Source organism: Parasteatoda tepidariorum, chromosome 11 (genome assembly GCF_982258835.1).
Source record: "Parasteatoda tepidariorum strain Cologne lab strain chromosome 11, Ptep-v5.0, whole genome shotgun sequence".
Classification (NCBI taxonomy): Eukaryota; Metazoa; Arthropoda; class Arachnida; order Araneae; family Theridiidae; genus Parasteatoda; species Parasteatoda tepidariorum.
The window spans coordinates 98,568,984-98,596,946 of NC_141765.1; the positions used below are offsets into that span (position 1 = coordinate 98,568,984).

The window sequence follows — 27,963 nt, forward strand, 5'->3', positions numbered from 1 at the left end:
AACCCTGTAAGTTCTGAGGTGCAAATTTCTACGCGCATCGTTAAATTTGATTGGTTAAAGAATCCAAGACTTTGGCGAAGCGCTGTTATTCGAAATCTTAAATTTGTAGTCGCTCTGTCTGTACATCTGCCTTTATTTCAGTATTCCAGGTAGATATATTATAATTTTATTTTTGTAAATACAGTAGAACATCACTTCCGTTATTTTAAATTCATTAATTCTCTGGAGTCTTTATTGACAATTTTATTCATTTACAATTAGTATTTCTCAGTTTCTGCTGCCATAAAGAAATAATTCATGAAATCTTTAAGTTAAAATGCTCTCTTTTTATTGCTTTTTATATAGATTTGACCATATTATATGAGTAACAAATTGACTTTTTGTTATTTGATGACGTTAGTTCTTTGGCATAACTTAGCAAATCTACTATTTGAAATATTTGTTGTTTCTTGTGTTTTATTTATTTTTCTACTATGATGGTCTAAATTGAGTTTTACAACTGTTTACATTTTAAAATGTATTAATTTTATTTTAATATTATTTTACGACACTCAAATTGACAAATTAAAAAGGATACTTTTATAGTTTAACTACTTAGAATTGACCATTTAATTGGAGTAACAAATAAGCATTTTGTTACTTGTTTTGATTTTACATAGCATATCTGCAATTTGTAATTTTTGTTACTTCTCCAGTTTTTATTCTTTCTATCTACTAATTTGCTGACCCTTGGCCTAAATTAAGTTTCAATATGGGTTGCATTGTGAAAATGCAATGGGTACTTCATGGTTTAATTTTAAGGTTATTTATTTTTGAGCTCAGTTTAACTGTTTATTATATAGTAAATATTCTATACATTTCTATATTGATTTCTTAAAAGATAAAATGTAATGATTTTTATTTTTAAATTTTTCTAAAATGTAGGTGTAATATCAGTATATTATATTTAAAATTTGGTTTAAGTATTCATACTTAACATTATATGAATATAAAAATTCCTATGCTATTAGTAGTTTTGATTTAAATTTGTGATTTGTAGTTGTGTACCTGTTATATTTAGTTGTATATTAATTAAAATTCATTATATTTTAATAATTCTTTACATCATAATTTTTTTTCAAAAAAAGGTTTTATATTACTTGTTTATGTAAAATATTGAAGGATTACAGCTGTTTTAAACCCTTAAATTTGTTAAATTTATTTTTCTTGCTTATTGTTTTTTAGTTATCACATGTTTGAAAAAGATTAATTATAGCTTGAAAATCTTTATTACAATATATATTATCAATTAGATTGTAATTATAAAATGCTTTAAAAAAAGTTGTTTTAATGTTTGATATTTCTCTAGGAAAAAGTGTTACTCGGGAGAAGAAAAAAAACATATATATTCTTGGGCAATGAGAAGATTTCCCTATCATGATCTGTGATTGAATAATCTCCAAATATTTGCAGTTTCCTGTCAGTGGTTTACAAGGTACTGGACACATTACAGATGAGGACCAACTTGAAGGATATATATATCATAACCACCAATCAAGCCTGTATATCTTTTTTTTTAAATTGAGATTTTAAAATCCATAAATGCCTTGGTGATTGCAGTTTGCACGACAGGTTCTTGTGATATGGAAAAATTCCTGGAGAGGTTTCATTTATTATCCAGGGTTTTACTTTTTGCATCAAAAGTAGGTTTTGACACGACATGTCAGAAACCTGTCGAAAAGTATAATTAACTGTTTGTCGGAATGTGGCAAAAACCAGTGACAAGTTTCTTTTTTGTCATTGAAGATATTTTATTAAATATCCATCTACATAATTATTTCAATCATGTATAATATTGCATTGTAATTACTAATATAATTATTATTCATATTATACATCATGTATTAAAAATGTATCTAAAATAATTTATTCCCTTTCTTAATGACTAATGTACTATTTATATTTTAAGGTTATTATGTTTAATATATTATAACTATTAAGTTTATATTACAGATAATTACTATTGTTCTAATTGTTGAGTTGGTAGTTATCCATCTGAATATTGATGGTACAATTTAAGCATATTTCTTAGCTTTATTAAAACTAAAGTTGTCACTAATAATTGTCTAATCTCAACCTGTGAATTTTTTTTTAATTCACAATATTTGTTGTTCATGCTCATAGTGTGAAGTGTGAAAAAATAAACAGACCACACATGTTGATTTTTGATCTAATGATCGGATCTTCACATTCTCTGACTCAGTCCTAATGGCTCGAAAGGGTAACCTCAAATATGGCAATCAATTAATGCAGATGACATTTTAAGGTACAAAATCAGACGGATTAAGGTATCTGATTCCCAAAGTATTGTGAAGAATTAAAATTTCTGACCCACCAATCAGGGAAAATGGTCCGAATAGTTTGATCTGGATAATAGTCCAAAATTTGTATCCCTTGATGTTAAGTTTATATTTTGAATATTTCTCCATATCTGAAGAACTTTTTTTGTCTGATTGAAAATTTTTCTGCTTGCAATGATAAAGTTGGTTTATCCAATGATAATTCTATGCAAAAAAGTAACTTGCATATTTTATTTTATTTTGTTTAATAATATTTTCAAAAATTTTGAACTGTAAGGTACACAATTTTATATATTTTAAAGAATAATTTTGCCATGTAATCATTACATGATTAATTTGTTTAACTCAATTTAATTTTTTTCAATCAATCAGTTAAAAGGCTTTATCAAGTTGCTAGTAATATTTAGTATAGTTATTAAAATAAATTTCCCAATACTCCAGTGATTTTACTAGATTTGATGGAATTCCAGATCTTCAGGAGCCAGCAATTCTAAATTTCTGTGTCCTTTTTTTGTTGTAGGTCACTTTTTGAAATTATTTAAACATATCTACTTTAAAGATATGCATAAAATGTAAAAATTTTGAAAACTATGTGATAACTAATTTAGTAATAGTTCAACTAAGAATTTTAGCAAGAAGCACTTTGCTAAGCATAAGATAAAACTAAATCTGTCCATTGCTTGTATGCAAAATAATTTAAAAATGAGTGTATAATATTTGGTAGCTTCAGCATAACTTAATATTAAAATATTGTATTCACACAAATTTATTCAAATAGATTATTTTCAATAAATTTTGGTTATCATATAGGTAATTCAAATGAAATATACTACTAATAAACTGCAATAGATTTGAAGTGAAAATTAAAAATTTAACTGTAGCAACTGTTACATCTGTTAAACTCTGACTTATTTTATTAGATCTGTAGCGAAGAAACAAAATTTACGTATATTTTTTTTTTAATTTCATAACTTCATTTATTAGACTTTGTTTTTTTTCAGTGACTGCACTCTGTGCTGAAAAGAAAAATCATAATTTTTCTAGTTGTAAATTAGATAAATTGCAATTTTACAAATTCTTAGTCATAATTATTCAATATTTATTATTGATAATCAATCATTCTCTTCACCAAAACTTATGATTTTCGACAGTGATTGTCAAAATTAAAAGGGTGTTAATGTCAGAACGATTGAGCATCCTAGTTGGTCACTTGTTATTTTCTATGTATATTTATTTATAATTACTTCACATTTATATTAGCTAATAATTATTTTCTTATCTAAAATTTTAGGTATCTGATATGACTGTTAAAAACTATGGTTAAATCTGGATAAAACAGTCAATTGTCAAATGTGTGCCAACTTTGACGTTAGTGGTTTGTCAGTTTTCTCCACTGTGAATAAACCTTGTCCTCTTTGCTTCAATTTTGATTTTTTTTCCCAGGCATGAAAATTTACTTCATTTCGATGAGGTAAGTTGTCATGCCTTTACCCGAAAACATTGTTAAATACTCTTCTATGGATATTTAGTTGAAATTTTATAAAATTTTTCTATTCTCTTTCAGAGCATATTCTCAGTTAAATAGTTTGAAATGACTTTTTTCAAAGTATACTAGATGATGAACACAGGTTATGGATGTATTTATCCTTGTGGTATCGGTGCAATAAAAGAGGGTTCGAAAGCAAGGTATTTTTCAGTTAGCTTGGCACAATAAATTTAATTATTTTATTTAATTTTTATGTGTTTTTATAAGTTGGAGGTCTACATTTTTCACCAAAAATATTTGTTTATGCAGGTGTAATTATTTCTTCTTTTTTTGCTGTTTACTTAAATTTTGTGACTTTTTTTTAAAATGTGATATTTACTTTGTAAGAGGAAGATATAGTAATTTTAATTTATTAAACATTTCTATGTTTAAAATTTTTGTTTTTCCTTTAAATTGTAGTTTTTGACTAAGTATTGTAAAATAATAGACATTTCATTCAAATTATTTGTTGATGAAATTATTTTATTTAATGATTAGTTTTATAGATTAATTTTATAGATTAGTTTTAGTTTTATAGATTAGTTTTTAGTTTTCACATACAATTTATTTAATGTTTCTTTTGCTTTTGTTACATTGCTTCAGCTAAAAATTTTTAAATTTTTGCAAAAATTAATGATCAATTTAATAATTTATGCTCGCCATTTTAAAGTTTTTATAATATTTTTCTCAATGTTTTCTGTCCATTAAGTAAATAATTCTATTGTGTATTAAGTACAAAATTTGCATGAAATACGAAATATTTTCAAGTCAAAATCTACCTTCTTTTTTTTAAACTCTTAATTATTAAAGATTGTTACTAATTGAAGATAATCTCAATTCACATTTCATTTTTATAGCTGATTTCTTTTATAGCCAGGCATGAGATTTATCTGACTTGTCTCTGGACAAAATTTCAAACTTTTTAAACTTTAGAAAAAAATTCCTGCATTAAAAAAAAATTCTCTAGTATCTATTTTTCTTAATATTTCTTTTTCTACATTATTTTGTTTTACTTTACTATGTAATCCTATTTAATCATGATAATCTTTAGTTTGTTGGACTGTTAATGTGCACAAATTAAAGATAACTTTAAATAAGTATGTAAATAATGAAAATTAGTTTTGCATTTTTTTAAAATTATTTTTTCTCTAGTTGATATGTGTATTTTAGCTTTTTTTATTCTTTTCCCACTCTTATAACAAGCCTAGTTAGTGACTAGAATAAGCTATCTGATTGGAGGAAATAGTCACCCCTGGGTCGGGGAAGCCTGTTTGAGATACTTCAGACTTTTCCTTGGTCAGGCATAAATTATAGTATTGTAAGTTTTTAGTGTCACACCAAACGAGAAAAATTTATTGGACCAATGGGACTACTATTCTTTTAGTCTTCCGAAAACTTAATGTGGCTTGGGAAAAAATAGAACTTTTCATTTGCATAATTCATGTTATGGTACACATGTTATGAAATAAGAGACAGTTGCGTAGAATAAGAAACAGAAATTGGGACACATGAAATAAGGAAACTTCACTAGAATTTATTGACATGAATAAATATTATTAAGAAAATTGAATTTAAAGTTCTCTGTTTTTAGATAAATGCAGTTTTCATTGACTTCTATCGACATAAAAAATTAAAACCATAAACATCAATAGCATTGCACTGCAATGCATTTTATACATAAATCGGAATTTCAGTTTTTTTTTTATTCTGTTAACAAATACATTGTCTAAAATAGTAAATATCATGTAAAGTAATTTTTATCAACAGCATTAAGAATAATTATTATAAACATTAAGTATGCTTTTACCAGTGTTATAATATAAGCTATGTAAAATGATTTTTCCTCAATATTCTGTTCCTCACTATCTATAACACTTAAAAGCTATTGCCCGATAAGATTAATAATTAATAATAATTAATAGGATTTAGGAGTACTATTTATCAAAATTTCAGTAAAAAAAAGCTATAACATTTGTAAATAAATTCAACATACTGAGTGAAATGTTGAGTTTAGATAATAAGGAAAGCTGTGAAATTAACAAAATATATTAAAAATTAATTATTAAAAAAATCCTAAATAAAATTCTCAAAGCCCAAAAGATATTTCTTTTAGCTGGTGGACAAATCTTGCTGTCATTCCACAGAAAGCACATAAATTTAAAATTTCAACATTTAGATTTAAAATGCTTCATCTCATGGGGGAAAGAGGAGTGGATGGAGAAACCTCTCAAGTGTAGCCGTTTTCCGGAAAAATTAAAAAGCTGTTTGCAATTGTCATCCAAAAATATTTGTAAATTTATGTTACAGCTGACAAATTGCATTCCTAAAATGTCCCTAAAATTTAAGCCTTAATTGGCCCTTCTTTTAAAATTTTTCCAGACTGTGGCCACCCTGCAACTCACGGAAGAACTTCTGTACTTATTTATTTCTATAATATTCGTTACAGAAGCCTTCAGTTTAGAATAATAAATTTCGAACATTTCTTTTAAACGCATGGAATTCAGTATAAAAAAATTTTTTTCATTCCTATTTTGCTAATTCCAAACATTTCGACAAATTTGGCACCCATGCATATCATTTGGGTGACATTTGTAGAACATTTAACGAAGATTGTTGCCATATTGGCATAAACCTTATAAATCAAGTTCGTTGCAGTATCTAGTTCTTATGATGCTGACCTATTTAACCAATCCAAAAAGTTAGAAATTTCAAACTGTTGATAATTTCCTACAACATGTATCTCTAATATGTTTTATTTTATTTTTAGGATTAAATGGGCATGGTCTTAATAGACTTCATCCTAATGGCTGTGATAACACATATTTTTTTTTTTTTAAGTTCTGTTTAATATGTAGTAATTTGTTTAATATGTTTTATTAGTATTCATTTATAGAAGTTTTCATTATAAGTAAAAAATTTTTTGTTGCTTAAGGAGTCACAGTACTCTTGCAACATTTTTTTAAAAATAAAAGTATTATCATTCCTTTTGTGGATGCTTTACATGCTCATTTAACTTATAATCAATAATTATAATCTTCAAAACTTATAATCTTATAATCTAACTTATAATCTTCAAAAAATAGTTAAACTCTTTAATTTTTTTAAAATTTAAAAGAAAAAATTACATTTATAAATCCTTAAAGCTTTTACGTTAGCATATTTTCAATTTTTTTTAGTGCTTACAATATTCATCTTAACAATTTTATGCATTCATTTGTTGATATATCAATTAAAAAATTTTTCATAGATTATTTTGTAAAAAAGTAGAAAAAAAGATTAAAAGTTTCTGATAGGTATATACAACATGCTGTAAAAATTGTAATACCTCATAAAATGCTTATCCCACACGCAGTTTAAATAAGTGTTTTATACTTAAGATAAAAAAGTTTACTTCAAAGCTTCATCTTAAATAGAAAAAATTAGCTAGGAATTGAATTAAGATTAAAACACAAAATTGTCATCTATGAGATAAAGCACTTTAAAGTCTGTCTGCTGATCAAGTTTCTGTTTCAGGGCAATCTTTTCTTTTTCCTTCATAAAAACAGTTGTGTTTTTACTTTTTATTTTTATTTTAAACGAAAGGTTAAATAGTATTTAATATCTAAATGTTATTTTAGTAATGTGTGAATAGGTATGCACATTGTGACGAATTTTAATATAAAGGAGAATGAGATATTTAAGAAAATGCTTTTTTTTTTCAATTATAAGATGTATTTATAAAGCTATATTTAATAACAGAATGATGAAAAGAAATAAAATTGATAAATGTGTTACATAAATATACGCACACATATAATAATTAATTTAGGTTGGGAAAAACAAACTATTTACTTTTAGGTCTTTTATTTTATCATAATTTAGCTTTAAATATAATGTTCTTATTGACATAGTGCAAAATTAAGAAACATTTGCTTAAAAAATATTTTGAATGTATTTTACAATAATTAATGTAAAGCATAAAATTCAAATGTGTATACAATTCAAATTTGCTTATCTAAGTAGCAGAAAACAAATCTGAAATTGAACTGAAAAAATAAAATTTCGAAAAGCACTTTTTTTGCATGAAGAGAAGTGGGACAAATGATTGTTAAGTGATCAAGAGTTTTCATTGAAAAACTGTGATAATTTTCATTTCCAAACAATGAATCTTGGGCATTGTTTGATAAACATAGTCTTTAGACATTTGATTAAAAATTTATAAAATAGTTGATATCTAACGAAGTCCAAAATTAAATTAAGGAAATGAAAATACTAATGTATAAAATAACTTTTTTACTCTATGAATTATTCTTAATTATTTCTTTTAAATTAAATTTAGTAATTTTAAACTTTATTTGTGAAAAAAATAAAAAACCTCATTCTTTTTGTAATGTCTTTAATTGGATCTCATTTTATCAATTTTTCACATTTAGCCTGAGCAAGTCAAAAGTGTCCTGTGGTAACAGCTCATCAAATAAAGTCTTGGCCATGTGCTCAATTGATGTTATTTCTTGACAAGATTGGAAATTAAAAACAATGAGTATGTTCATTTTAATTATGTCATAAATTTTTTGCAGTATTTTAATATACAATTTTTTAAATGTAGTCTTGAACAAAATCCCTTTATTGAATTACACTTGTTTCAGATTTGATAAATTAGAATAATTATGAGTGTAATTTAAATAATTTGGTTTTAAAGCTCTAAAGGTATTTAAATTTTTTTTTTGAAGTTATACAGTTGTATACTGTCTATTATATTTAATAACTGTTATACAATTATCTTTGCTATTCATCTAGTTTTAACTTCTAATTGATCTTGCTTTTTTGAACAGTAAATAGAAAAAAAACTTTTATAATTTATGGTCAATAGAGAAACAGGTTTAAGTTACAGCTTGTTAAACAAAATGATACATGAAATAAATATTTTTGTTTCTATTTTGAAATTGATGATATCCAATATTTCTGCGATAGTCAATCACATGTCTAAGTAGGCCAGGCCCACTATAGCCCTTTGAATAAATGTACATGTTTAAATTCCTTTTTGTGTGTAAATAAGAGCAATAATTTACACTTATGATTTTTATCTTCATGTATTTTATCCTTACTACATAATCCATAAAACATTTATTAGTTTTATATATCTTTCTTTTCATGATAATTCCTCAAAATACGCTAATACAAAATGCTTTTTAATAAAGTAGTTTTTTGACAGTAAAAATATTATTTTTTCAAACATTTGTTATTGTATGAAATTAAGCTTCAATGGTCATACTAACCTATAGGTTGTAAAACTGAAACATATTAGATTTTGATGAAATTTGAAAGGAAATGGAAATTTTGCAAACTTATATGAAAATGACTTAAAGAATTGTGATAATATCAATCTTAAGCTCAAAATTTATTATTGTGAATCAGAAGATTAACATTGATAGAAAATATTAGTACAAAAAAAAGTAAGAAGTTGTAAAATATCTTTTTGTAATTTTTTATAAAAATATTATTTTTAGATAATTTTTATTTATATCCATTTTTGTATTGCCAACAAAGTTTATCTAAAAAGTTGTATTGCAGGTTGTATGATGTAAAAGAAAAATAAATTATGATTTTTTACTTTGTGAATAATTTATTCTTCATTAGGATTTTTTTTTTGTTGCTGCCAGAAATAGAAAATTTTATACTAAAACTATGATACATAGATGAGTTTTTATTCACTGTCATATGTGACTTATTACAGATATCCACGAGATATCTGAGGGACTTCTTTTATACATCAATTGTATGTATTACCTGGATATCTCAGAGATATTCTTATTGGATATTCGAGCAATATCTTAATCGTTCAAAAACTTGATTCTATTAAATTTAATGATCCTATATAACTAGTAAATTTAAGTTTTATGTTCCATACTTTTAGGAGTAAAACTGATGTTGGATCATTTTATTTTGCAGAATAAGTTCACTAAATTTAAAGTTTTGCAAATTATTCATGATTTTTAAATAATAAAGGTGTGGGTGAGATGTGTAAAATAAAAAGTGTTTGCGATGAAAATTTTTTTAGTCTATTGTGAAAACTATTGCATGTAGAGAAAGCATCAAAGTAGTAATTTTTTTTTATTTACGGAGAAATGTTTTATCATAAAATCAAACAAAATTATGTAAGCAATTCAGGACTGTTTATTCATGATCATAATAGTTTTATTTATTGTATTACAAATTTATTATTGCAATATCTTTTTTTTATAATGATTGACTATAAAGCATTAGGAATAGATTGTAAATCTGTATATTTTTAACATTTGGCTTTGTGAGTTTGGTGACAGAAATTTTTTTTCCAGATAAATCTGTTACAGCGAATTCTGTTATATGAAATTGTATCTTCAACAAGATAAAATACATTTTAATTGAACAATATTTATTGTAACTTAGCACTAATATTTTAAATAGAAGTACAGACTGAATAAGATTTTCTGTACAAGTGCAACAAAGTAATTAAAGTCTATAATTTTTAAACTAGATGAGAGAAGTTAATGACGATACTTTTTCATTCAAGAAAGTTCTTAATTTTAATCTAAATACCTTAAAATTATCTGAATCCATTTGTTTTTACTTTGTTTTGGCAATTTTGTAAATGAACAAATTTCAATTATATTTCCATTCTTAATTATTATTAGGTAATCATTTGTAATAAATCTTTTTTAAAATAATGAATGTAAAAATTTTGTAACAAATATAAGTGCCTAGTACTATTATCCTTAGAACTAAAAAGATTTTACATCAACTTATTATGCTGTATGAATTTAAATTAACAACTACTTTCTATATTTACCGTAAAAAAAAGAGAATTTTTTTTAACAAACCTTTATTTAAATTTTATATCAAGTTCACTTGCTTAATATTTGGATTCTAAAATTCATTTAAATGGATTATGAAAATCATAATGTGTTTTAACCACCAATATTATGATATAAGTGTTTTTCTTCTAATTTAGACTATTACAATTGTTGCAATCGTGTCCAATTTAAGATGCTTAATTTTAACACTTACCTGTTTCATAAATCTGAAAGAAGAAAAAAACGTAAAATAAAATATGCTTATTTTTTTCATGGGTGGAGCATAAAACAAAATATTATTGATGCTAGGGATACTTTTTTAATGGTGTTATTAGTTTGCTACAGGTTTTGTGTTAATAGGCACTGTTATAAAAGGTACCCAAGTTACTCTTATAGAGACCTGATGTAGCTAATGTTTTAATATACTTCTTGTATTATGTGTAAAAGCATAAAAGATCAAAAATGCTTTTAAAAAAGAATTGACCCAATAAATATTTAGTGTTTGAATTTTTTTTATCCATACTTTATATACTGCTGTAGTAATAGGCTGCAAATTAATTATATAATTAGCAATTATTTTTACATATTATATAAATCACAATCTTGTAAACAGAGCAAGATTAGTTCTGTTGATATTTAATATTTCTTTGTTCTATTTGTTTTTATATTTCGAATGTTTTAATGTTTTAAATTTTAAATTTTTTTTTATTCCTTATGGGCCAGTGTGGAGTGTTTTTACACTCCAGTGAATGATGTACACATCAAGTGCTGCTGCTAGAAATAATAAAAAAAAATTTTAAAATTTCGTTTTACTATACAGTTATATAATTAGTTTCACTTTATAATTATGTAGTTAGTTTTACTTAACAGTAGTATAAAATAAATAAAAACCAAAATGTTTACAATTTTTTTAATATTTTATTTTGCCACATTGTGTTTTACCACAGGATTGTCTTTTGACACAGGACATTTTATTTTAACTTTTTTTATGAATTTAATGTTTCAAAACTTGTTTTTCTTTTTCATTGATAAGTTAAAACAAACTTAATGTTTCTAAATTTAAAAGGAAATATCTTTTTTCAATTAAGTTATTTATAGTGTATCCATTTTTTTTTGTAATATCCCTTTGTCATTATTCGCTACAAAATATGAAATTTTGAATATGTTTTTGGTTTTCATATAATCCTTAGTTTTTCTACCTAAAATTTGAATAAATATTCAAATTTTTGCAGCTGAAAGATGGATCCTACCATGGTTTAGACTGCCCGAAGTATGAACAATTTGTTTAAAATAAAGAAAACTAAATTTTTTGTTTGGGAACATTTCAGTCAACTAGCCAATGAAAAAGGCCAGTTAGTGTCAACCAACATTGCTATTTGTATTATGTGCAAGGCTACCGTTTCTTCAAAGGGTGGAAGTACAACAAAATTAACCGTACTCCTTAAGGTTAACCATCCAATGATTTTTTTTTCACAAACTTCTCTTGAAAATTAACAATGCATGCAGGTTGCAGTAATTGCTGAAGAGGAATATAATGGTCTTGTACCAGTTATTTCTGACTGAAAATGACCTCAAAGTCTGGTCATATTGGTGAATTGCCCCTAAAAAAGAAGCATAAAACGACACATGATTTTTAACCACTTGATAGAAAATTTGTAAAAGAGTGCACTGAATCTGTAGCACAATGCTTTGTTGGCAGCTTGCAACCATATAACATTGTTCAATATCAGTCATTCATAAATATGATTAAAACGTTGAATCCACGGCATAATATTCCTAGCCGAATTTTTTTTCACTTATTGTTTGACATCAGTTGCCTATGCCCCTTATATTGCTATCGCTGCACATATGATTAAACATGTGTCATAGGCCATGTTTTACTCATACAATGAATATGGGAATCAATGAAGCCTTGAAAATACCAGTGTTAAATAAGCTGTGGCAAGACTAAGAAAGCTCAACAGCACATAGCTGTGGCAAGGGATTTTAAAGAAGCCTAAGAGTTTCTTCAAATGTAAGTCGTTTCTTTGCCCAGCTCATGCATAACTAGGTGGTGGAGCATTATGAAGCTTTGTAGATTTTTGGATGACCAATTTGCCACCATGCAAGCTCCTTCAAACTCATTAAGATAAAAAGCATCTAATGCTTAATAATAAGGAAGCTAAAACTACAGAAAGTCATCAACAGCAAATCTACCATAGGCGTTACAACCTTTCTAGCGAACACTACCCTACCGTGTCATCGATTCTTCCTCTTTTACGGAAAGTAATACTATGCTTAAAGGTCGAGAAATATGATAGCAGTTTGAGGAGACAAATCAAACTAGAAATTTTGTCATTTCAGAGGTATGACGATAATGAGTTAATGATTTTATTGAGACTTAGCACATTCTGCTATCCGCGATTTCGTCTCGGCTATGTGGAAGCTGGGTAGTCTGTATACCTAACTGCCCAGTACCTTCGAGCTCTGAAAGAATAATTCCACTGCCCAAAAAAAACAGTTGATAAACTCTTAGAAGAAGACGAAGAGACTGAAAGCACAGGTAATTTTCTTCCCTGTAATAAAGCAAAAAAGAACTGAAAAATTATTTATCTATGCCTAAAGTAGGCCTGAATAAAAACCTACTCATCTCGGGAAAGTTCTTGCAAAAAATTATTTGACTATTCATGGGTCAAGTGTTCCTTCCGAGCGAATTTTCAGCACTGCAGGGAATGTAAGCTCTAAACAGAGAGCATCTTTATAACAAAAAATGCTAGTATTTTTATTCCAAAATAAATAAAATAATTTGGATGTTCTATATTACATAACAATTAAAATTTCTTTCTTTGAAATTATTTTTTTGTAGTATTTGCAATTTAACCTTTCTTTTTATTTGATACAGGCTGTCCTCATGCTTTTATCATTTAAAGAATTTTTTTCTAACTACATATAGCAACTTTGTGGATGATTTTCTTATAATGTTTCATTTTAATTTGTTATTTTGTACTGTTATTGCGTACAACATAATTTTGTTTACGATACATACAACGTAAATAAAAATTTTATGCCAAATAAAAGAAATATAACCATACTCAGTTTTTTTTTCTGTCTCGAAAGTAATCATAAACGGTGATTTTTGTACAGTTTATTTACAAAAAGGTATTTAAGTTATCAATATTTGATAATAAGGTATGTAAAATAACAAGGTACATAGGTAATCATTATAAAATAATGGTTATTTAATAAAATTAACTTTTAATATCTGGTTACAATTATATTGCTTTTAACATATTCATAGGCATGCACTTTATATTCTTATATAGTTTACACTTTCATCTGTCTTTTTTCTTTTTTTTTTCAGTCGAAACAATTACTTGACAATTGATAGTTACAATAAAGATAACATTTTGTAGAAAATAATGGATATGAGAAAGCCCAGTTTAAATGCGTGCTACTAATATGATTTATTTTTAGTAATTAGACAAATTTATAAAATTTTCGATGCATTATGTGTTAGATAATTAAAGATTGAGTTTATTACAAGAATATAAATGCCATAACCAATCAAATGCTCAAAAAGAGCAAGAAAGCAAAATTGAGTTGAAACAAATGTGAAACAGCGTAACATCGCGATGTATCGAAGCATCGTGATGTTTGAGTGGCGATGCTGAAATCATCGCCCAGTCCTAATAATTGATAAGTTTTTAAATATTAAAAAATTAGGCCACAAACTTTTTTCATTTTCTCATAACTGTGGCTTTTCACCCTATTCACGTTTGGTACCATTTTCAGAATAAGCATAGACAGCAATGGCTTTAGATTGGTTAAATCTCACCTAACAGTTCATGAAAGTAACTGCTGCGAACTCACAACAGCTATGAAAAGAGCATGTTATTCGCAAAAAAAGAATTGCATATTTTAACGGAGCATTCGAAAAACTGCCTTAAATGTATTAATTACCGGAGAAAAATATTATTTTTTAGCTCTTTCTTGCTTCTAACATTAAACAGTTAAAATCGATAATATTTAATTAAAACTTTATTTGTCTGAAATATTGAGGGGGGTATCATTTAAAGATTTCTAATTATTTAGGCAGACATACACCCCCCCCCCCATTTCCAAGGACGTCCATGTCAAAATGCAGAAATTATACACAGCTCAAAACAAAATGGGTTTTTAAAGAAATGTTCACAGCTCAAATTGTGTAGTTTCTACCGGTAGTAAATTTTAAATTAGGTGAACCAATCATGGAACGAGAAGTGCCTGTGAGAGAGATTTATAAAAGTTCGAAAGCTTGTTTCAGAATTGTTCGCCCTCGTATTACTGTTGTTCGTTTCGTTTAATCTTTGTTGTAGCAGCTACAATCTGTTCACAACTTGAAAAGTTATTTATTTCAGCTAATTTAAAATCTGATGTATGGTACCTTGTAGTATCTTAGTAGAAGCTCTCTTAAAATATGATAATTTACCTTTTGTTTATGTTTTAAAGTGCATGCAGCCCTTAAAAGCGTAAGAAAATGAAAGTAGATTTTGACTAAATATAGCATTTTAATGTAATTCATGTAACATTTTAATTTTGTTTTTCATGCTAAGTGATTAATGCAATATTCATATAGTATGCTAGTATTCATGTAGTAAAATAAAATGTTTGTGTGCCCCTCTCGACCTGATACACTCACAACTTTGAAATTTCAGATGAAAATATGAAAATGTTCCTATCAACAAAATTCGTTGATTAGTTTCTAAATAATCAAACTTTAAAAAAATGCTTGTTGAAAAATTAAACACGAACTATTCGATCGATTTCGTTCAAATTTGATATTTTACCGGTTAAAATTACATAGAGTGACGTCAAAAAATATATACCTTATCAATTACAGAAAAAAAATATATATATTAAAAGCAAAATTAACAAAAAAAAATTTTGCTGGGACTGCGTTAACGGATTTTATAATTTTGTGCCAAAATCTGTCAATTCATTAAGAAAATACCCAATATGGCCAAAGTTATGGCGAAATACAGAAAAGTAAAATGAACATTAAGGGGTTCAAACTTTTGAAAGCTTTGCTGAGCATATTATTTTCATTCCGAAAGTCATGGCACGTATTAGCAAAAAACTAACATCGGTAGTTTTGTACCGAAGTGAGAACTTTACGGATTGGTAGAATTTCCGAAGACTGCAGGGCCCTACCATATGAGCTACCGAGAATGGGATGAAGATCTCGAAAGTAAAAAGTTTGGTTCCATGAGCGTTCAATACCGTAATGTGAATTACATATCGTAGAGAATTACATAAAATTTAACCTATCACACAATTTATTTAACATTTTCTTTTTTTTAAGTGTAGCTAAATTAGCATTAATAAAATTACGAAATGAGCTTTTGCTATTTAGATAATATTTTTTACTTTAATTTTTTTTTTTATTTAAAATAATGTTTTCTTGCTTTTATTCGACTAAAAAAATAGTCATTGTGAATACTTTAGACTAATATTTAATCTATTATATACATATATATTTATATAGACATACTTTTTTTGCATTAAAAATTTTCATTATACAATAATAAAACCCTTTTTTCAATAATGAATGTTTCTGAAACATTCTTTTTATTATTATTATAATTATTTTTTTAAAAAGTGTAAATTTTAAATACTGCCTATATTTTAATGAAGTCAAATGCAAAATTCTGTACCTGTACTGAATATGATTTTAGTTACTACTTTATTTATAACTTAGTTTTATTTGTTACATTATTAAAGTGACTGTTTTTACTGATAGTTAAACAAATATGTTCGCATGAAATAACATTAATTTACAGATCTATGTAAAAAAAAATTCTTGTGATTTGTAAAATCATTATACGCATAAAATACTTATAAAAGTATAAATATTAAAAAAAATTCTTGTGATTTGTAAAATCATTATACGCATAAAATACTTATAAAAGTATAGTTCAAAAAGCTACTTTCACAGCTTTTATATTATGCATCTTAATGGAAGAATGAGAATAAAAATTTTTAAAATTTATTTCCTAAATAGTTTTTGAAACCACTTTATTTTTATCATTTTTCTTGTCATTGTTACTCGCATCTTTTATTGTAAGAAAGTGTTTTCTTCTCTGCACCAAATTCCTTTAAATGTGCTGCCATCTGTGAATCGCATTGAGAAGTATCGTTTGGAATAAAGTGAAATAAAATACTGTTGTTCATTATTAGAGAATTAAAAAAAATGATATGGGCATTAAAAAGACAATTTGGTCAAGGAATATAACGTGTAACCAGTGGTGTAACTAACCTATTGAGCCCTTAAAAAAATAATACCGCCCTTTATATATTATTAATATTATCCTCTCGTAGGTTGCCAATATTTAGAACCTATGTATTTATAGTTTCATTTTAATATATAAGTGAGAAAGGAAAGCAAGCACTCGTTACCTAAATCAGACAAATCAATCTCGAGAACCATCTAAGCGTAGGTTCCAGTAAGATAATTAAACCTAATTAATTGGACTGATTAAACTCGAAATGACCGACGCCACCATTTAATTTTTTCCAACAAATGAACTGGTTTTGACTATCTAAATTTTGCATTTACGATTGCTGACTTCTTTTATGGTTTGAAAGATTTTGATAACTTCGTTGTTTTTTTTCCCTCCCTCAATCATTAGTTTGCGATCTATAAAATGTTTTTTTACGAAGATTATTCAGATTAGAGTGCGTGAAATAAAAAAAGGAGAGAGCTCTAAGTACTGTAACAATACAATATTTATGGTTCGAGAATCTAACTGCAAATAGGTTAACTATTAAGTGGGAGCCGCTCAGGGAATAGAGCGTTCACTTTCCAATGGGGTGAACCGGGGTTTGATCCCATCGATGGCTGGTCGATACGAATGCCGGCTTGCACTGACCACAGTGTTGACGTGAAATATCCTCAGTGGTAGATGGATCATGGGTTAGATTCCCCTTGCCATCAGGCTAACCGTGGGAGGTTCTCGTGGTCTTCCTCTCCATGTAACGCAAGTGCGGGTTAGCTGCATCAGAAAAAGTCCTGCCGCGAAGGCAAATTTTTCCCAATACTTGAACAAGGAGTTCCCTTGCCTTCTGGATTGGGTTCAAAATGACAAGGCTACGGAGTTGAATATTAGTAGTCGTAAACCCATAAAATTGGGTTGGCTGTTCAACGACGGTTATATTATAAAATAAAACTATTAAGTGGTGGCTCAGGGGATAGAGTTCTACCCTAAAGATGAGATGACCTAGGCTGTAAAAAAATATGGGAGTAACCACGATCTGGAAAATATAATCCCAGAAATTAATCTGGTGCGTGGTTGATCCAATTTTCAAGACTATAATCGAGTAATTCTACTTAAAGAAGAAGATCACAGCTGATCGTTTATAAGCAAAATGGTGGGTTAAAGTCAAGTTTCTCTTCATAAGTTAGAATTTTAATTAACGTGCTATAAATGTTTTGTTTCATTAGTAGGTGTGAACGAAAAAATACTTATAGAGTTAGCTGAGAAATAACGAAATATAAATTATACTTATTATATGATTATTGTTAGAGATAAGATTATGTGATAAGAATAACGGGAAAAGTAATTAGAATAAAATGGTTTCGAAAAATATATGTGAAATAAATATTTATTTCCTTTACTAATTGAAAATTTTTTTTAAATCCGTTTCATCCATTAATATCTATAATATGATTTCACGATCAAGCATAGAGCAGCGTAGCGTTGGATTCGAGCAGGTAGGTGAATGACCATGTGAAATCGTAGGAAGTGGTCAGTTGTGTAGCTCACCAATTTGTCGCTGCAAGCGTTGATGACCGTTTCCGACTGTTCTTTACAATTCAGATTTCTTTTATTACGGTAAATGGCCTTCACTCGATATTCCTTGCACTCAAATTTTTCTTAATCAATTAATGGAGAGCACCGGCCACAGTGTTGACTTAAAATATCCTCAATATTAGACTGATGATGGATCAGAGTCCCCTTCCCGTCAGGCTAACCATGAGATGTTTTCGTTGCTTTCCTCACCATGTAACGCGAATACGGGTTTGTTCCATCGAAAACATCTCTAAAGCGCTAATTTAATTTCTCCAATAATTGATTCAGGAACTTCGTTGTTTTCTGGATTGGGTTCAAAATTACAAGACTACGGAGTTGAACAATGGTAGTCGAAGATTTGGGTCGGCTGCTCAGCGATAGTCATAAAATCTATTCATGGATAGAAATCCGTAACCACCACTAAGCGAAAAAAATGTTCAAAATTCTCAAATGGAAAATAAATTATGTCTGTTGCGACGGACTCAGGGAAAATGCAGATATGCATTCCCTAGCTTATTTCAAATATATATATATATAAATAAATTTAAAAAAAAAAACAGAAACAAGGAAACAGAAGTTGTGATCGCCTTTTTATGATCACTGGATACCCATTGGTCAAATACTTTTTCTTATCTGGATTGACTCCGTTAAACATTTCAAATCATGGGTTGCTGTCATCAATTGATGTTTGTCATCGGATTGGTTTTCATATCCTGCCTATGCACGTGTTCATCACAAAATACTTTTCCTTCTTCAGCATACATATTTATATTGGAATCACCGTCAAGACAGTAACTATAAGTTAATAACAAATAGAATATAAAAATACTTTTAATTATTATTATGTAAATACATTAAAAATGCCGGTAGAAATATATTAGAGGTTGCCTCCTTGACGAAATTGGCAATTCTTTTTTTATTTAGCGCCATTCCTGTTTGCGTGGAACACCGTGCAAACAGAAATGACGGCAAAAACATAATGAAATTTCATTAAAACATTCGATTTCATTTCATAACCGTCGTTGAACAGCCGATCCAATTTAATGGATTTACAACTACCAATGTTCAACTCCGTAACCTTGTAATTTTGAACCCAATCCAGAAGACAAGGAAACTCCTGTATCGAGTATTGGGAAAATTTGCCTTCGTGGAGTACTTTTTGATGGAGCTAACTCGCAGTTGCTTTACATGGAGAGGAAGACCACGAGAACCTCCCAGGGTTAACCTGACGGCAAGGGGACTCTAACCAGGGCCGCCTCGAAAGAAGGAGGAGTTACAGTTCAGGGGGCCACGGCACTCGTTTTGTGACATCACGCATTACGATCCAGACACGTTTCTTCTCTTTCTCTTTAGTAGTTTGAATGTTGTCAAAAAGAGATAGCTTTATTCATAAAATTTCTATAAGTTATCAGTTAAGTTGACTTAAAACGAATTTCAAGTAATTTTTAAAAATTTCTCTTCTGCCTAAATTACGTGACATTATTTGGAATTTTATTTATTCTAATTAAACATAATTTATTTTATACGTGTATTCCAGCTTCTTTTGCATCTTAAATTACCAAACCTTTAACCTCATAAAATTTAGTGCAAATGAAATTATCATCCATAATAAAAGTTGAATCTGAATGTATAGAGAGATAATAAATGTTATGAGTTCCGTTAAAACATTTTAATTACAGATGGTAAATATTTCTTCTCCAAATTACCTTATTTTCAAATTCAACAAAATAAAAATGCGATTTAGCTATGATGTTGCTTAACAATTATTTATTGCAAATTATATTTTAAATCCACATAAGTTGAACCTACACTTTTTATGATTCAACTAAATCCTTATTCAATCTATCGATATTTACTAGTTTTGAACCAAGTAGTTGGAATACTTTCAGATACGAGTCACATAAAAGAATTAATTCTTTTATATTGTGTTGAACTTTTAACAAAACAGTGTTTAAAAGATTCATATTTTATAAGATACTAAAGAATTAATTTAAGAGGATAAAAAAAAATTATATAACGAAATTAAAACTTCAAAAAAAATTTTTTTTAAATTAATATAGGAAAAAAAGCAGACATATTTCGTCAAATGTGTAGGTGAATTTAAATGAGTTATATAAACTTTGCAGGTACAGAATACCATAAAAAAAATTTTATTCATTCTTTATACAAACAATACTTTTGCATGAATAACATTAATATAATTATTTTTACATTTACATTATGTATCAAGATATAAATACAAGAGATTGTCACCTTAATCTAAATTATAGAAATGTAGAGGGGAAATGTTAACATTGTTACTAAAATCTAAAACTGTTTTCTTAATGCAATCATACAAAAAATAAATAAATAAAAATACAGACAAGATATGAAAAATTAAAATAACTGGCGGTGAATCATTTGTTCTTACAAATACTATCTTGCAATAATTTTTGTTTAACTAGCAAAACAAAAGGAACTATTCAAAAGAAAACTTAAACCAGTCATGGTTAAAAACAAATATATAGAATAACAAAAGAAAAGTATTAGAAACATATTTTAAGTATTGTACTATTAATAAAATGTGCAAAATTATTATGTACTAGTATTATGTAACCAATTTCATGGGTATCTACAATATTTAAAAATATTTTTTTCTCCCCTAATTGTATAAAAAATACATTGAATTCTCCTACCAAAAGTTGAAAAACTATTTACCAATAGCATTGCATTTTTGACAATTTTGTACAATTCGTATTATACAAAAAAATAAATAGATAAATAAAAATTACCTTTTGAAATGTGTTTCACTAAAATAGTCAAACAGAAGAAATTATTCAAAAGGAAGTTTTTAAGCCTGACAGTGTTGTTAGATGCTTTAACCAAGTAAAACAAAATATAATTTGTTTTTTCATCACCATTCGTAAAATAACAAATTTTTAATAAGCCTTAGAAGAAATTCCTTAGAATTTTAATGAAAATGCTTAAAATTCCAAAAGCTAATATTTCTTTAATGCAATCATATAACAAAGAATAAGAGCAAAACACGGACAATTAAAATAATAACTAGTAGTGCATTCATTATTTTCTGGGAAAAAAAAACAATTTTGTTATGTAATCAACACAGCATACAACACAAACCAGCTGAAACATGGATCGTGATGCATGACGTCAGAGCTGAAGATCATTTTCAGTACCGAGGCCCCCTATTCAACTGTAACTCCTCCTTCTTTCGAGGCGGCCCTGCTCTAACGCATGATCCGGATGTGGAACGCTCTATCACCTCAGTGAAGTATCGGGATTGCCGGGTTGGTAGGTCACTGGGCCCATGTCCAAGAGATCGTGGATTCGATCCCCGCCCGCCGAAGACTCCCCGTGTAGTAAATGGTGACTGATGCATGTTAAATCTGACGAGACACAAAGTCCTCCATATTTGGTACTGATACAGGAGTTCCCCTGTCTTCTGTATTGGTTTCAAAATTACAAGGCTACGGATTTGAACATTAGGAGTCGTAAACCCAAAAACTGGATATAAGAACGACCGAATAGTCTTCTTTTGTCCTTGTGTTAAGCTGGATGATGGTGGATCATATGCAATCAGAAGTTTTATTTTAAAGTAAAATAGTTTCAACAATTGGTTGCTATTAGCAACCACTAATTGAATGATTAATAAAAGTTCGTTTAGCTTCAGGATTGGGCATCTCTATAAGTTGTGAACATTTGATAAGAGTACATTTGGATAACTACAAAACAATATTTGATTGTAACCGTTAACAGGAATAACATCAGTTCTTAATCCAGTCCATCCTCGAAAATTTTTTTTACAAATTCCCTCACTCAAAATTCAGTAATTTAACAAGCAGGAAATAAATTTTAACACGAATTTTTTTTTCTATTCTATCTGCTGAGTTGAATTTAATTTATTTGTAATTCAATTCTTATTTTACGATCTTTGAAATGTCAGATCCCTTTGATGAAAATCCAGATCCTGGTCAAAATTCAAAGAAACCTGAAACATTTCCTGAAAGAAAAGATCCTTCTATTCCTGGTCAAGATCCTAATAAACCTGAAAAGCCTCAAGGAAAACCTGATGACAAATCACTGTAAATAAAAAGTAAGAATTTCAATATCGATTTTAATTACAATGAAGAAAATTGCTTTCCTTTATTCAAATAATAATTCAAAAGATGTAGAATATTTATGAAGACTAGATGCTGATATAGAAGCATTTGGCTGATACCATATCTATCTATTCGAAATAATTCATAATGCATTGGAATTCGAAATCTTTATTTGACTTTAATTGTGTAATGTAGGTGAAGTAAAAAAAGATCTAATAAATATAAAACGTAACATTTTAAATTATTATTTTAAAAAAATATGTATATTTCGTCAACGTCATTTTAATGGTTATTTGCATTCTTAGATATTTCATTTGGCGAAAATACTGAATGCTATATACGAGGGTTGCTATTTATATTTCTGGCCTTGGCAACAGTAAGTGTTGCTAGGCAACCGCAGACGATTTTAATCGAAAGTTTGATATTTTTAAACATAAGTTCAGCAGACGATTTACCATTATAGCTTCATTTGTGTTGTTGACAGTAAATTGAAAAGTTCTTCTCTTTCAAAAAATGGAATTGAATCGTGAACATTTTCGTGCCATTATTTTTCATAACTTTCGACGTGGATTGTCAAGACAAGAGTGCTTCGATGAACTTAATTCTTTATTCAGCGATAAAGCGCCATCCTACAGCACTGTAAAAAATTGGTATAACGAATTTAATCGTGGTCGATGTTCGATCCAGGACGAATCCCGTGCAGGTCGTCCAAAATCCGTTGTTGTGCCAGAAAAGATCGATGCTGTGCGTGAACTGATAAAGCAAGATCGTCATGTGACATACCGTGAGATAGAGGCGTCTTTAGACATTAGTATGACTAGCATCAATAAAATAGTGCATGAACATTTGAGCGTAAAAAAAATTTGTTCGCGTTGGATCCCGCATAATCTGACAAACACTGAAAAAAAGGCTCGTGTCGATTGGTGCAAGGAAATGTTGGAAAAATACGTTTAAGGTACATCAAAGGCTGTGTATAACATCTACACAGGTGATGAATCATGGATCTATGCATATGAGCCGGAAACAAAAAAGCAATCCACTGTATGAATCTTCCAAGACGAGGCAAAACCAGCAAAAGTTGTTCGAAGAAGAAGCACATCGAATCAAATGATTGCCTGTTTCTTCAGCATTAACGATCATGTGGCAACAGTGGCGTTAGAGCAACGCAGGACGGTCAATTCTGAATGGTACACGACCATTTGTTTGCCAGAAGTCATCGGAGAAATTCGAAAAAAGCAGAAGAACAGGGGAATCATTCTTCATCATGACAATGCGAGCTCTCACACATCGACTCAAACAAAGGCATTTCTGACGGAGCGAAAGATCGAACTGATGGGTCATCCGCCGTACAGCCCTGATTTGGCACCCAATGACTTCTTCTTATTCCCACACATCAAAAATAAATTACGTGGACAACGATTTTCGACCCCCGAAGAAGCGGTTGATGCATTCAAAACGCATGTTTTGGAGTTACCTCAATCGGACTGGAAAAAGTGCTTTGAAAATTGGTTCAAACGCATGCAAAAGTGTATTGATCATCATGGAGAATATTTTGAAAAACAATAAAACCAATTTCGATCCTACATATTTGTTTTTTCATTATTAGGCCAGAAATATAAATAGCAACCCTCGTATGAGGGGAAAATACTGAACACTGTATACTTAACGAAAAACAGAACACTAATATTAATCAGAAAGATAAGTCATGAAACACTAGAATCACCGTTATAATCAGGTATATGGCAGTGAATTTTAAATTGCTCAGGTGGATAGAGCGCTCGCCTCCCAATGAGGTGAACTGGATTCGAATCCCAACGATGGCCAGTCAATGCGAATTCCACACCCGGCTCGAACCGATCACAGTGCTCACGTACAATATTCTCAATGGTAGACTGATTATGGTTTGGAGTCTCCATGCCGCCCGGCTAACCGTAGAAGGTTTTCCTCTCCATGTAACGCAAATGTGGGTTAGTTCCATCAAAAAATCCTCCACGAAGGCTAGTTTGTCCCAATGCATGTTCCAGGACTTCCCTTGTCTTCAAGATTGGGTTTCAAAATTACAAGGCTGCGGAGTTGAGCATTGGTAGTCGTAAACCTAAAACGACGGTTATAAAATAAAATGAATTTTGCATGCAGCAAACAGATTTGGCATACGCTGAAGTCCAGGCAGTATTTAAATTTTCAGACTATATCGTAATTAATAAAACATACATGAATAAATAAATAAATTTCCGGTGGATACAAAATGGAATAACGCTATAATAATGGTATTTTTTGATGAGTCAAACGCACGTGAGTTTAACTATTTATTATTACTTTTTTTATTTTTATAACATAAAAGAAAATGGCCGTCACGACCGTTATTTATTTATTATTTTTTTTAAGTATTTCATGAACTCCATTGGATTTGTGTGGCGCTAGATATTTAATTTTGCGAAATTATTTGTGTTTTGTTGAAAATCAAAAAAGGTAAATACTAAAACAATAAGTAGAATTGTAGGGATAATTACCTTCATAAAATTAACATCTCTGTAGTAAATCGATTTGCTAGTACTGAATTTTCTCGTAGCATTCAAATTTGTCAAAAATCACAATATGAAAGAAATTTGAAATATGAAAGAAATTTCAAATGAATACATATTACAATAAAGGTCTAAACAATATTTTTTTTTTAATTTAAACGACTTAAAACTCCTCATGCACCACAAAGTATAGCATGAGGCTTACAGTTGTAAGTAAAAAACAAAAGGAGAAAAATTTACAAATTTACATTAAAAACAAAATTCAGCAAGGCCGCAAGACTTTCAATACTTTTGACCAGTTCTGATAAGACAGGTGGCCAACAAATTGAAAGACGTCTCAAATCAGTCTTTAAATTCATTCGGGCACTCGCATAGAGACTACAGTGAAGAAGAATATGTTCAGCATCTTCATCAGCATCACCGCAAGCACAAATTCCACTGGTCTGCAGATGGAAACGGAACAAATATCTCTTAAAATTTCCATGGTTTGTTAAAATTTGGGTCAATTTAAAATCAGTTGCAAAGAATTTACATTGCAAACGGTGAAAAATGGATGGAAAGAACCTTTTCGTCCAGAGCAAGGCAAGAAATTTTGCATTCCAGAATTAAACAATAATTAAAGAAGTATTTTCTTTTTAAATATTTTTTAATCTTAAATTCGCCAATTATGACATCAGTAGTAAAATGGGAACGAAATTCCAGGGACAACAAGGTTTTAAATTAGCGGTTCCCAAAAGGTGTTCCGCAAAATTCCAGAGTTCCGTTGAAGGATCACCGTGGTTCCGAGAGTTAAGTATTCTTTAAAATCATTAACAAATTTGAAGTCCGTAATTATATTTATATCAAATTATTTATTATTTTTTATTTAATATCTCGGTTAATCAAGCAAAATGGCAGTTAAAAAGATTTCAGTTTTCAAAAAATAACAATAATTGCACTAGAATTTTCCATCAAACTTTTTTAATACAAAGGAAATAATCATATTTAATTGTAAAGAAATGTGTCTCTCTGATAGCCATTTTAAATGTTGGTAACAGTTCAGTTTCATTTCAATAAAACCATAGTTTAACTTATTTTATTCAGTTCAGTATAGTTTATGCCTACAGTAAATATAAATTCGCAACTAGACAAGAAACCTGGGAATTCAACTATTTGAGATACTTTTATCGTTAACCGTTTACAGTGCAGTGCTGCCATTCTGGCAACACTTGTTCAAAAAAAAAATAAATTAATTAATTAATAAAATAACAAAGCAAAAAATACTATAAGCCACTAAAAATTAAAAACTATTTGCTTCTAAACGTCCGCCGTTTTTTAGCAACCATTTTTTTTAAAACAGGATCAAGCTTAAATATGTTTCTTTACTTAAAAATCACTGTTGCTACCGATTTAAGATTTTAACTCAAAATCTGCTGTGCTGAAAAGGTTAAAACGATGGAAAAAAAATTTTTTAATTCCTCACCTCATATAGTTTCAAAATTATTGATAGTCTTTCTTCGGCAAACACGTTTACAATTGGGTACTTGCACTTCGGGAAGAGGATCAAACATACCCACACATATGACCTATGACGTCAGCGTCAACTGATCGTCAATAAACAAAATGGTGTATTAAAGTTGAGCTAAGTTTTTTCACGTAAGTTAAAATGTTAATTAACGATAAATTAATTAATTACAGAGCCGTATAGCACATCAAATTAGTTGAAATATAATTCGTTCTCTCCTTTTACTTAACTTGGATTTTTTTATTTGTTTACGTATTTTATTGTAACTGTGATATATTTTTGTTTTGTGTACCTGGCAATTTCGATGCATAATTAGTTTATGTTCCCGTGACTTCATGCCTGTCTTTGTGTTAAGTCTCTGTGTAAATATATAGTAAAAGAATTGAAATCTTTGAGAAAGAATCTTTGCGACAAAATTTAGACTGTTTCACTTAAGAGAATTGATACTTGTCGGGCTTGGCTTAATCGAAATAGAAGGAGAAGAACAGTTGCTAACTTAAACAAATGCAAACAAAGAATCAGGATCGAGGTTTCCTACACTACGTCACTTGCCGGTATTGCCAAAGAACTTTGAAGAAAAGGTCAATCATTTAGGGTTCCGTAGACGGAAAAAAATTGCGAACCCGCTGTTCTCAATAATAATTAAATTATTATTATTTTTTTAAATATTACGTTAACGTTATTTTAATGAAAGTGGCGTTACTTTAAAAATAAAAATTGTGAAGCGAGATAGTGTTCCTCAATTGAAATTTTCTAAAGCTTAACAAAATAGTTGTGTTGTTTTAAACAATCTAATTTTGAAAATATTTTATTAGAATTTTTTTTTTACTTAATAGGTATGTGAGTAAAATACCTTTCATACTCAAAAAAAGAAGAAATTACAAGAACAAAGTTAAGAAGATTTTAGTTGTGAAGAAGACATTCTGTTCATTTTTATTAACTACGTAATCTACATAGTTTAATAAAAATTTATTAATTTTGTTAGTCCACTTTTTCTTATTTGCCTAACATTATCCAAGTTTTAAATTTTTTTATATTTGCCGAAGATTTTAATTTTATGGCTAAAAAAGATGTTAATAAGCATGTGATTTGAAGTTTTCGTGACATTATAAGGACATGACATTTTATTACAGGTTCCACTTGCTAATTCCAGAAACTGCTGTCCACTCCTCAAAGGTACGGATTAATTAAGCGGCAAACTTTTGCTGATATATACTGATATTCGTTAGAAAAAGCACAAATTTATAATTCAAATAAATCAAAACTGATTAGACAAAGACATAAAGCCGGGATAGCCTGGCTGGTGGGGCCCTGGACCCATGTTCAAGAGGTCGTGGTTTCGATCTCCACTGTCCA

General features: G+C 28.7%; 1 long non-coding RNA gene across 8 annotated transcripts; it reads left to right on the plus strand.

Annotated features, from left to right (window-relative positions):
- Positions 1 to 27,586, plus strand: LOC147801982 (uncharacterized). 8 transcript variants are annotated; one of them, XR_015430618.1, is made up of 7 exons: positions 1 to 149; positions 1,349 to 1,541; positions 3,631 to 3,810; positions 3,904 to 4,025; positions 8,277 to 8,383; positions 22,425 to 22,574; positions 27,444 to 27,586. It is a non-coding gene; the product is annotated as an uncharacterized LOC147801982 (long non-coding RNA). The 8 variants fall into 8 exon arrangements; XR_015430617.1 differs by lacking the exon at positions 22,425 to 22,574 and having other exon boundaries at positions 2 to 149; positions 27,444 to 27,585; XR_015430613.1 differs by lacking the exons at positions 22,425 to 22,574; positions 27,444 to 27,586 and adding an exon at positions 11,906 to 13,741 and having other exon boundaries at positions 2 to 149.
- Positions 27,587 to 27,963: the final 377 nt, after the last annotated feature.